Genomic DNA, 13,384 nt, shown 5'->3' on the forward strand with positions numbered 1-13,384 from the left:
TTTGTGTACGTTGTATGTGTTCACACAAATATTCTGTAGTTTAAAGAGCACTGAATCTAAATTTGGAAAGATCTGAGTTCACATATTACTTCTGTGTCCCATTCACTAGTCATAAAATCATGAGCAAGTCCCTTAATTTCTTTCAGCTTCAGTTTCATCATCTGCAAAAAAATTTTAAAGCCTATCTCCTAGGGTTATTGTAAGGAAAGTGCATTGTAAACTATAAATTATGTAAATGTGATTTTTATTGTTATTACCTTGGGCAAGTCACTGTATTTCTCAGTGTAGTTGGCTACTCTTTACAACTCTAAATTAATTATTTGGTAGAGGATGTTCTCATCCTGAGATCAAAGATTCAGTCTCTGTTTCTATCCTCATGCTATTATTAATACCATGAGTGCAAAATCCTTTTTTATTGTGAAACCTGTAGTCTTGAAAAAAAAAAAAGGCTTTGAGGAGAATCCTATATAATTCATAAACCTGAGACTCAGAGGAGGAAGAAACATCAAGGTAGACTTTCAACAAAAGAAAGGTATTTAAGGCATTTCTCTGAAACACAACAAAAGGTAAATCAAGTTCAACAGGTTATTCAGCTCCCAAAACCCTCTTAGTATAGAAACACATGTAGGTAAATAAGTTCAATTAGTAAGAAAAGACTAAGTAAATAATCAATACAATTATTAAAAATTATTGATCTCTGAGGTAAAAAAGAGAAGAAATATAGATCATAAAGGAACTTAAGAGGATAAAGGTTTAGGAGAAACTTAAGAATCAGGAAAAGGGAAGGAAGAAAAGTTGAGTTATTACTCTGTGCGTTAAATCCCCTGACCCTTTATAAAATGAATCAATTTCTTCTGTAGGAGGAAACAACAGAGACAGAAGCTTCTCAAGTGGAGAGGTGACATAGGGGAATGCATGATATACTGCCACCAAGTGCATAGGTGAACAGTAATGGGAAAATAATTCTTTCGGTCTCTCAATCTGAGTCAGAGTTGGGGGCAAGAAGGAAAAAAGCTATGGGAGAATAGTTATAGCAATGGAGGAAAAAGACATAATGGTGGGTTTGAGCATGAAGGAGGAGTCTCACACCAGAAAGGAAAAGGTTTGAGTAAGGAATATTCCCACAGTAGAGTAGATATATTATTTCAAGAAGAGCCAAGGTTATAATCAACATCAGTGGGAGGAACAAGGTAATATACCTTATCTGAGAAAGTGTCGTGCATTTCTGGATACCATTTCACCATATAAGATGGGATATATCAGTCATCAAGGTTAGCCATCACCCAGTGGCAGTGGAGAAACATAAAATAACATAGAGATCAAAGATGTAAAGACTAAAGAATAGGGTGAGGTCTCAGCCTCATCACCTGAGAAGAAAAGTAATTCCTTTAACACAATATTGTTTCCAACTGACAATGCTTTTCTTACAAATTGATATTTTTAAGAGAGAAACAGATCAGAAAAAAATAGGAAGGGTTGGAGTCAAATCTATCAATGATATGAACATGGAATCAAAAAGGGAGCTCCAAGTTATACTTCAAAGATTTTATACTCATGAGGGACTAGAAAATAATGAAGAAAAAACAAAATCCATGGAACAGGAAGTAAAGCACAGAAGAGACAAGAAAGGAAGAGAAATGATAGTGAGGATAATGCAAAGAAACACTTCTTGGAAAGATGACAAGAAAAGATTCTTACTTGAAGGAAGAACTTGAAAGGAAAATAAATTTGAACCACTCTATTAATTGACCAGAAAAAGAGAAGAATCAAAGAAAAAGCAGAAATAAATAAATTAATGAATCAGTGAATAGACAAAAATGAGAAAAACAGATGCATCAAAGGAAGGAAGGATGGGAAGAAGGAATGAAGGAAAGAAAGAAGAAAGGAAGGAAGGAGTAAATCTAAAGGAACTTGGATAAAACTGATAAATGGAAGGAGAGGGGAACCCTGTGGAACTAATGAGCCTGAAAGTAGTATAAGCAAAGCTAGTTACAGGAACAGTATATTGACTACTGAGGGAAAGAATAAAAACAGCAGAAAAGAAATGCAATCCAAGCAATGACAACTTGAAATGTGAATGGATTACACTATCTGATAAAATGAAATAAAATGTCAGAATAAATGAGAAAACAAAACTCACAAATTTGCTATATATGAGGGAAAAAACTACAAATAAAGATACAAAGTAAGAGACTGGAATAAAATATACCATGTATCAGAGAAATTTAGGGAGGGGGAGGAGTGGCAATCGTGTTTTCAGAAAAAAGCAAGAATGCAAAAATAGCAACATTCAAGAAGAGTCAAGGTTATATAATCAACATCAGTGGGAGGGATAGGATCTGAGAAAGCATCATGAATATCAAAGGAAATAAGGAAAACAAAATCATATTTAAAGGAATCATACACACTAAAGCTAAATTTTAGTAGATATATGCGTGCCAAATGAAATAGCATCCATACTCACAAACGAAAAGTTAACTGAATTGTAAAAGAACATTTAGTAATACAATAATTGAATGATATTTCAATGGTCCTCTCACAACTGGAGAAATCTAATTGAAAGATAAACAAGAAGAAAATTATAAAATTCTACAAACTGTTAGAAAAGTAAGAGCTGAAAAACTTGAGACATCGCTTAGATGTGAATATTAAAGAATATACACATTTCCCAGAACAACATTATATCGAGCATGTACACTAAGAAACTGTAAGTAAATGAAAAATTAAGTATAAAGTGTTATGTATCTATAGTCTTCATTTTTTACTAGACTTTTTATTTCACTAATTTATAGAGATCCCAGTGAGGAAATTCTTTGACCTTCTATGAAACTTATGGTCTTAGAACACTGGGTAACTGAGAATTGATTTGTCCAGGTTCTGATGGCCAACATGTGTCAGCATCAAAACTTGAACCCACTTCTGACTCTGAGACTAGCTCTCTAGACTGCTTCACATTGCCTCTAAATGTTATTTTCAATAGAAGTGTTAATAAACTTAAATTATAACTCTATAGTTATTGAAGATTTACACAGTGTTTTCCTTTCAATCATTTTGTGAAGTGGATAGTATAACAATATTATTTGTATTTTACAAATAAGGAAACAGAGGCTAAGAATGGTAAAATGTATTCCCAAAGTTACTCAACTAATTAAATGGCAGAGCCAGGAATTTGACTTAGGGCCTCTGGCTACAAAAGCAGAGCTCTTTCTATTACATAATACTGCCGTAGCACACTGAAGTGACAGGTGCAAATTATCTCCTGATAAATAAGAGATATACACGGCTGTCCATATCTACATTATCTCTCATATTTGTCCTCTCATCTTAATATCCACTGGCACCACCTTACAGCAGAACACTCATTATCATGCATCCAAATGATCTTCTTCATAGGTAAATGTGTTCATGTCACTTCTTTCCTCAACCTCCTCCAAGGGCTCCATGCTACATCCACGATTAATTCCAAACTCTTTAGCTATCCAAAGTTCTCTATAATCTGCTTCCACCTTATCCTTCTAGCCATATCTTATACTACTCTCATCCACATACTATATGCTCAATAAAAGCAGGGAATATCTTTACACATCCATGCTTTCCTACCTATATATTATTTTGTTTCTGCTAATATGTATGCCTGAAATGCCCTACTCTCTTAATTTTGCTTGAATTAATACAATTAAGAAAACTAGGGGGAGAGGTGTGGGGTTGTATAGGCCTGCAGATAGAAGTGTTCCTGTTTATTCCTGTCAAGTTTCCCTTTAGATGCACATAGAATTGCTGAATCACAGAATTCAACTTGGAAAGAACCTTAGTAGCCATCTAAGTGGCTCTGAGGATCACTAATAAGGGATATTCATTATCTCCCAAAGCAGTCTGTTTTACCTAGGAATTCCAGGAATAGTTAGAAATTGCTGTATGGTTTTTTTTTCCCTGACATCATAGCTGAATTTGTCTATGTACATCTTACAAAGCATTGTTCCTGCTTCTGCTCTTTGGGGACAAACTAAACAAGTTTAATCCCTCGGCCCCATGCCAGTCCCTTAAATACCTGGAGATAAGTACCATGACTCTATCCAGTCTTATCTTTTCTGGTCTAAATATTCTCAGTTTCTTCAACTGACAGTCACATGGCATATGCTTAAGACCCTTTAGCATCTTGCCCTCCCTTGGGCTCTCCATCTTATCAGTTTCCTAAACTGTGATTTGCAGAATTGGTTCCTCCACTGTAAGGAATACTGAGTGAATGGTGTTGGCTTTAAAACTTCTAGTATTTTATTTAAATATAAATATAATAATATTTATATATTAATAAATATATAAAAATGTAATATAAATATAAAATATAAATACATAAATATAAAAAAGAGGTGATACATGGGAGTTCAGAAGATGCAGTAGCAACCATTATTTACTCAATTAGAATGAGTAGTTTTCATGCGTTCAGTATCTTTTAAAAAATATTTGTTGTATTTGAGAATGAAATAGAATGGGACAGGAATGATGGAGTAAATGAAGAGGAGAGATGGATTCAGGATGAGAGACAGAGACATTTTTAAAGACTCTGTTCCCAGCTTTCTGCTCCTTTTTCTATCATTGAGGTGCATAGGAAGATATACCTAGGTTTTTATTTTGTATTTAGTGCATGCTATGTGTAGACCACTGGGACCAGTACTAAATAGGACTGTAGCATTTATGAGCACTAAACTATGTGCTCAGATAGAAACATAGGATTTCCGGATCTTTATAAATCAAGTTCATTGCTTTTCGTTTAAATTGCACTTCTGAGCTTGCTTTGATTTCCTGGAAAAGGATGCTTCGGGCAAGTAATAGTTTGCTAAAACCCTGCCAGATCTGACTCTGTCTCAGGTCAAATGAAACCTTCTACTTGAAGATTCTCTAATGACTTTGGTCAGTGATGACCTTCCTTCCCCTGCTGTGAGCTTGCCATGAATTACTCTGTAGCATATGCATTCCTGTATGTGTTGTACTCTCACTAAAAGATTGCGAGCCCTTTAAGAGCAGGAAATGTATTTTATGCAATCTTTGTAGCTTCCATAATATTTGCTACATGTTCTATTAAATTAGAATCCGTCAATCATGCTGTTTGAACAATGAATTTTTGTCATTTCCTTTTTCATGTATTTGCAAAGAGTATGACAATACAGTATAATACCTACAACGAAAAAAATAAATATATATTATATAAATTATATAATGCATTTTATATACACACATATAAATTATGTGTGTATAATATATTCATGTATCTTTCTATCTGTTTCTCAACAGAGAGAGAGAGAGATTAGATTTTTGTGTTAGAATTTTGGAGTTGATCCTGTCCATTTATAACCTATTACCCTTGAATCTTGTCCAAACTAGATAACCCTAATTCTTTTAACTTGTATTCATATAGAATTGTTTCTAGCCACATCATTATCCTTGTCATATTTCTGGCTTTTACTTGAGTACTCCTTTTAAAATGTACTACTCAGAATTGCATATAATACATTAGATGTACTATGACAGAGTAAGAGATGAGTGTGACTATCAAATGACTGTGGAAAAGGACACCAAGGTATTTCTCTGAACTAATAAAATTTTTATATATGAAGAAGCCTTTGATTCTCATTGATTCTGTTACATAAAGTTTATGAGAAACAAATTAATTTCTTTCTTTGGGTACATTTCTATATATCCTAAAATAGCCTATGGAATGAAACTAGAAGTCCTAGTAATCAGGAGATTCATTACCATTAAGTAAACATTATGGATATTTACAACAAAGATTTTTATTTTCTTCTTTTCCCCAATTGTTGGAGATGGAAGGATGAGGAAATAAATGATTCTTAATTGAAAAAATAAAGGAAGAAAATTTAAATGAAAGAAAAAAATTAACTACAAATTAGGTACTTGGAATGCTGAGATAGATGACACAACCCCCCTCCCCCAATGAACCTATGAGATATTGATGGAGAAATAAATTGCAGTATCATAATGGTGGTAGAAGCTGAGAGGTAGAAAATGGATCTTGGATGCCACTTAATCTAGACTTACCAGTTTTTATAAGAGGAAACTGAGGTCCAGGAAAGTTAAGAGACTTATTTAAAGTCACATAGGTCATAAGTGGCAGAGCCAGGAATCTAAGGCAGGGGCTTAAATGCAGGATTTCATACTCTTGCTATTATGCCATGGTGGAAATCTATACAGATTATTCTGACACAAGAAAAAACAAACCAAATGTAAATAAACTTCATTATAAGAGATGAATATCATTTCCATGATGGGGTTTAGGGTGGGGGAAGCATAGTCATATATAAGGGATCTATTTCATGGAGAAGATGGCCCATGAGGTGGACATTAATGGGAAGAATTTGCACCAATAAAGTAGAGGAAATCTATTTCAGCCATACCTATTTAATATTCATGTTTAGTTTTCTCATTTTTGTCTTGATATACTAGTAACTAATAGAACTTCTATCACAGTTAGTCAATCAACTGATTGATATAGCAAATCATATGATTTAGAAGGGAAGTCAGAGGTCACGTAGTCTACCCCCAGAATATATCATGAATCCTGCCTAACATTGTCCTGAGAAGTGGTGATCCATTCTACTTAACAGCCTTCATTGACAAGAAATTCACTACCTCCTGCAGGAAACTTCACATTACTATATCATATTCATTACATTGCAAGGTCCTTCATTAGAGTGTAAGCTTCTTGAGACCAGGGATTGCCATTTGTCTCTTTGTATTCCCAATGCTCAGAACAGTTCCTGGCACAGAGTGAGTGCTTAGTTAATGTTTATTGATTGCTTAGTTGTACACCTCTAGTTAGGTGTTTTTTTGTTACAATTTTGGAGTTGATTCTGTCCATTTACAACCTATTGCTCTTGAATCTTCTCTTGTCCAAACTCAATAACCCTAATTCTTTTAACTTGTATTCATATAGAATTGTTTGTAACCACATCATTATCCTTGTCATATTTCCAGCGTTTACTTGAGTACTCCTTTTAAAATGTGCACTCAGAATTGTATATATGACAGAGTAAGAGATGAAAGTGACTACCAACTACTTACATCTAGAAATTAATTCTTATTAATAAAACTTCTTTATTAATAAAAATTAATATCAAATTAGTTCTTTGGGCTGGACCTTCACACTCCTGGATCTTAAAGTCAGTAACCCTGGGTTATTGTTGTTGTTTGAATGAACTTTATTATGGCCAAATTTCTCAATTTCTTTTTTCTGCAGTGATTTTTCAACTCAAATGGAAGACATCACATATGGTTACATCAACATAAGTACTCCTTGCTGTGGTGCAGGTCACAACTTCTCTATCCCATTTCATCTTGTCTAGATCTTTATATAAATCTTCCCTAGGAAATATGTACTGAAAGATCTGTGAGACACTGAAAGTCTTCCTCTAATTCTTTTAATGTCTTGCAAATGCCAAAGTATTCATTAGTTAATCATTTTTGCCTTTATTTGTGCCAAGTATGTTGTCTCTCTCTCTTTCTCTCTGTCTCTGTATCTCTCTCCCTCTCTCTTTTCTCTCTGTCTCTGTCTCTCTCTCTCTCTCCCCTCCCCCTATACAGTCTGATTGCTTCATTTTACTGAAGAGGAAACTGAGGCTCCAAGATGTTGTGATTTGCCCAGGGTCATAGTCATACATGTCTTGGAGATGTTTTTTATGTCATATATGGTACAAAAGTCATTATTACCAATGTGTTTCACCTTACTTATATCCATCATATATTATTCCATTTCTGTTTCAGTCTCCTAAAACTGTGATCCTCATATGACCTTAGTGTTCAATGATTCACAAGCAACCTATCACCATTGTAGAAACATACAAAGGTCTAACTTTCTTGTTCTGTCTTTAGATTACATATTAACAATAAAAAGTTAAGATAGTACCATAGTCTTCAGGAAACCTTTTCAGAATTACTTTAATTATGAATTCTGAAACAATCTCTTGAAATCATTTCAGTATAATTTTTATCAAAGACCTAACCACTTTCAAAGAAGAAACTGGGTCAAAGTTTAGGAAGAACTCTATGCTCTCAGAAAATGCATTAAGGTGTTAACAAGATTTCAGGCAGGAACGTCTTAATCTAATTAAGATCATTAACTATCTCTACCCTTGACTGCATGAAATGATTATCTAGTATGCATCAATTTAAGTAACATTGTTCTACTTAATAAGTCAAAACTGTTAAATGGATTTTCTCCTAAACTCTGTAACTGTGTTTCATCTTATTGCCTAATTTTGTATTTAGTTTGAAGTAATATATGTATATACTCTAACTCAAAAATATTTGTGGGGAAACTTTGCTCTTCTGGAATTTTTTTTCTTTCTTTAAGCTAAGATGCTTAGAATTAGAATAATTTCATTAATGAATTTGTCTCTGGCAGGCTTATACCCCAAATTCAGAGTACTGAATTTACTTTCAACAATATTAAAAAGATACTGTTAGGTAAGAAACATTCTCTACCAAATTATTCCCTCATTCACTTCTTGATCCCAAACCATAATTTCCAATATCGTTTTGGCTAGCCTCCCAAGTGTTTACTTTCATTTTTAAGTAATTAAGTATAAAGATAATAATTTGACTTAGCTTGGAGTATTTTTTCATTTTTTTAAAAGAAAATTTTTCTTCTTCAATTTCTTTTTTTGCTTAAATTTATGTATTTTCGCTTTTGAACATTCACTCCTACAAAATTTTGAATTTCAAATTTTCTCCCCATCTCTCCCTCCCCCCACCCCAGGACAACATGTATTCTGATGACCCTTTCCTTTAATCAGCCCTGCATTCTACTACCACCCCCCCCCATCCCTTTCCCTTTTGTTTTCCTGTAGGGCAAGATAGATTTCTATATGCTATTGCCTGTATGTCTTATTTCCTAGCTGCATGTAAAAAAATTTTCAACATTCATTTTTAAAGCTTTGAGTTCTACATTCTCTCCCTTCCATCCTCCCCACCCACCTCATTGAGAAGAGGAAGAGGTTCAATGTAGGTTATACAAGTGTAGACACGCAAAACACTTCTATAATAGTCATGTTGTGAAAGACTAACTATATTACCCTCTATCTTGTCCTGCCCTCCATTTGTTCAATTCTCTCCTTTGACCAATTGGTCTACAAAAGTGTTTTCTTCTGATCACTTCTTCCCCCAATCTGCCATCCCTTCTATTGTCCCCCTCTGTTATCCCCTTGCCCCCTGCATTCCTGTAGGATAAGATAAACTTCCATACCCAATTGAGTGTGTATGTTATTCCCTCCTGAAGCCAAATTTGATGAAAGGGAGGCTCACTTATTCCCTCTCACCTTCCCCCTCTTCCCGTCCATTGTAAAAGATCTTTCTTACCTCTTCTTTGGTGATGATTTGAGGCAGCTAGGTGGTGCAGTGGCTAGAGCACCAGTGCAGGAGTCAGGAAGACCTGAGTTCAAAAAATCTCACCTCAGACACTTGACACTTGGGCAAGTCACTTAACCCCAATTGCCTCATCCTGGGTCATCTTCAGTCATCCTGATGAATATCTGGTCACTGGATTCAGATGGCTCTGAAGGAGGAGTGAGGCTGGTGACCTGCACAGACCTCCTTCACTCAAAACAAAGTCATCATTTCTCTGATGGCATGGTCTTCTTTGGCAGCAAAGGACAAACACATTGGAGATGATTTATTACATTTTACCTCTCCTTTTTTTTTTCTCCCAATATATTCCTCTCTCATCCCTTAATTTTGTTTTTTAATTTTTATATTTTTATCCCTCCATATTCAGCTCACCCTGTGCCCCCTCTCTCTGATATATATATATATATATATATATATATATACATACATAGATAACACATACAAACATACATATGCATACATACACACATACACATACACAGAAACACACACACACACATATGTATGTATTTTTTTTCCTCTCCAATTGCCTTAATATTGAGAAAGATCTCATGAATTACAAATACATTTCAATGTAGGAATGTAAAAAGTTCAACTTTAATAAGTCCATTATCGTTTCTCTTTCCTGTTTCCCTTTTCATGTTTCTTTTATTCTTGTATTTGAAAGTCAAATTTTCTATTCAGCTCTGGCCTTTTCAACAAGAATGCTTGGAAGTCCTGTATTTCATTGAAATTCCACTTTTCCCCTGAAGTATTATGCTCAGTTTTGCTGGATAGGTGATTTTTGGTTTTAATCCTACCTCTTTTGACCTCAGGAATATCATATCCCAAGCCCTCCAATCCCTTAGTGTAGAAGCTGATAAATCTTGCGTTATCCTGACTGTGTTTCCACAATACTTGAATTATTTCTTTCTGGTTTCCTGTAATATTTTCTCCTTGACTCAGGAACTCTGGAATTTAGCTACAATATTCCTATGAGTTTTCCTTTTAGGATATCTTGTAGGAGATGATAGGTGGGTTCTTTCCATTTCTATTTTACCGTCTGGTTCTAGAGTATCAGGGCAGTTTTCCTTCATAATTTCTTGGAAGATGATGTCTAAGTTCTTTTTAAAATCATGACTTTCAGGCAGTCTAATAATTTTTAAAATTATCTCTCCTGGATCCATTTTCCAGGTCAGTTGTTTTTTCAATGAGAAGTTTGACATTGTCTTCTATTTTTTCAGTCTTTTGGGTTTTTTTTTTCATAATTTCTTGAGTTCTCATAAAGTCATTAGTTTCCATTTGCTACATTCTAATTTTTAAGGAATTATTTTCTTCAGTGAGCTTTTGAATCACTTTTTTCATTTGACCCATTCTGCTTTATAAGACATTCTTCTATTTGGATTTAGGACCTCTTTTGCCATTTGGGATAGTGTAATTTTAAAGCATTATTTTCTTCAGCATTTTTAAGGGTCTCCTTTAGCAAACTAGTGACTTGTTTTTCATGATTTTCTTGCATCACTCTCATTTTTCTTCCCAATTTTTCCTCTACTTCTCTTGCTTGATTTTCAAAATCCTTTTTGAGCTCTTCCATGGCCTGAGACCAATTTGTATTTTTCTTGAAGACTTTGGGTGCAGGAGTTTTGACTTTGTTGCCTTCTGTGGCCATATGTTTTGATCTTCCTCATCATGAAGTAAGAAAATCTTAATGTAAATCATGATGTAAGAAAATACTTTTTCACCAAGGAAGTATAAATCTATAGTCTTTTTTTCCCATTTGCTCATTTTACCAGCCAATTACTTGAAGGATACAGCTCCCTTTATGTGCAGTACTGTGCACAAATGGACATCTAGACTCACACAAGCAGAAATAAGACTAGTGTATTCCTGAAGCTTTTTATATCTAAGACCAAAGTGAAATCTCACCCATGTGTTGATGATGGGGGGAATTCTTCATCATGTTTCTTGTTTTTTAATCAATTATGTTTTAAGGAACTATATCAATTCTATTTTAAGCTTGTTGGTTATTGTTGAGTATAACAGGACAAGGAGTTAACTGATAGATAAGGAACAAATAGACTCTACTGTCTTCCATTTGATAAAAAAACAATACATTGCATGGTTTGTTTGTTTTTTTAATCAAGGAGCCTGGCTCTGACAGTATCTTGCCCTATTTCTCTGTGCATTTGACCTAATCTTCACTAAAAAGTAACATCCTACAATCACATAGATCTCTGACATTATTTAAAGCATTTTCATTGATCAAGTCCCCTTTATTTTCAAATGGATGCTCTGACAATACAGAAGGTGGAAGGATTGCATGACAGTTGAGAAGCAAAGACAGTGTTGCCAATAAAATGCCTGTATTCACTATGTGTAAAAATACGTCTGGCCAAGAGAAAGGAAAACAGTTGCCCATGGATACAATAGTTTCTACACCAAGATTATATTCTATTTTACAGACTTATAAGACATATTCTATTTTATAGGTCCATTATTATCACTTTCAATTAAAACACAAATATAGCAGAAGTCATTTATAATTGTCTATTCAGATTATTTCTAGGGCTCCTCTTCTGCACTCTAGGAGTTAATATGTCCATAGTCTGTCTTTACAAAGAAGTTAAGTCCTTATTTATGCACATGTCATTCAAAGAAAATTTAGGAATGGCCAAGTAACATGGAGTAGTGGAGAGAGACCTAGATTAGGAATAAGAAACTCTAGTATTGAATACTTTTATTCTTTAATTACCATATTGTGACCTTGATCATATGTCTAGACCATTTTCTCCATTTATAAAGTGGCAGAGTTGGACGAGATGGTCTCTTAGTTGCCCTGTATTTCTTACCATCTATAACTTTGTGAAGTAGTTACTTAGTGTAAGGATCACCATTATATATGGCGTAGACCCACTGAGCACTTGGGACCTTGAATGCAGATCACAGAACTAGCTGTCCTGATAAAAACTAAAGAGAATCTGTGATTGTCCCAAGTAAAGTTTTTTATCTGATTTATCTGTACATACATGAAAACAAGTAATAGAGACACGTTTCTAGACCTTGCTGCCACCATTAGCAAGTGACCTTTAGAACTTATTCTAATTTGAATAAAATGTAGCCAATCTATCTTAAATCTTTCAAGTATTTGCTGGGCTGGAATTCAAATATTGGAATAAAATATTTAACTGAATAGTTTAACTATGTGGAGGCACAAACATAGCTTCAAAGACAGTACAGAGGCATGAAATCAGTCTTCCTGGGATATAGCAAGTAGATCTAGAATTATCCAAGGAGCTTTTCACAATAGCTACGCTATCTGAGCATCCAGAGTACTAAAATTAAAAATAGATTAAGACAAAATGGGAGCCACATCTGGTATAAAAAAAACTGTATTTGATTGGCTCTGTAAGCAACTGGAAAAATTTGAAGAGCAAGTTAAGGGTGAACCAAGAAATTCAGCTTCTCCACCAGTCAAAATACAGAAGCTTGTCATTGAAATCTAAGAAGGGAATAAGGGATGAAGCAGAGTCTCCTTGTAAGCAGTAGCAAAGTGAAGATTTAAAACAGGATTCATTTCACTCCCAATCTGTTTCCATAGTTTGGGGAGGCTACTTGACCCTGAAAATAAACTTAGCACAGCCCATGATAACATCATTTGACATTGCTTCTGCTTGTTAACCAGATGTTTGCACTCTTTTCCAAAGGAGTATAAGGAAACTTAGTATTTTAGTTTGAATGTATTTTAATAATTAAACATTATTTAAAGAAACACAAATGAATTTCTCATCCTAATTTATGCTGCTTTTAATTGTTTTTGCAGGGTTTTTTTTAGAGTCATAGAATCTTTTACAGTGCTGTGACTTTAAGATCATAAATTTAATTTATGTTTAACAACCTGAGTTGTTATTTATTGCCATACAAATGAGGCTTGATTGGGGCCAATTTCACTGTGTTATAAAAACCATAAAGTAAATTATGAGCCACAAAG

The 13,384-nt window shown here is 34.2% G+C and overlaps 1 pseudogene; it reads left to right on the plus strand.

Annotated features, from left to right (window-relative positions):
* The first annotated feature begins 2,690 nt into the window (after positions 1–2,690).
* LOC140532037 (origin recognition complex subunit 6 pseudogene) lies at positions 2,691–13,074 on the plus strand (annotated as a pseudogene).
* Positions 13,075–13,384: the final 310 nt, after the last annotated feature.

The sequence above is a fragment of the Notamacropus eugenii genome, chromosome 3, assembly GCF_028372415.1.
Source record: "Notamacropus eugenii isolate mMacEug1 chromosome 3, mMacEug1.pri_v2, whole genome shotgun sequence".
NCBI classification, from domain to species: domain Eukaryota; kingdom Metazoa; phylum Chordata; class Mammalia; order Diprotodontia; family Macropodidae; genus Notamacropus; species Notamacropus eugenii.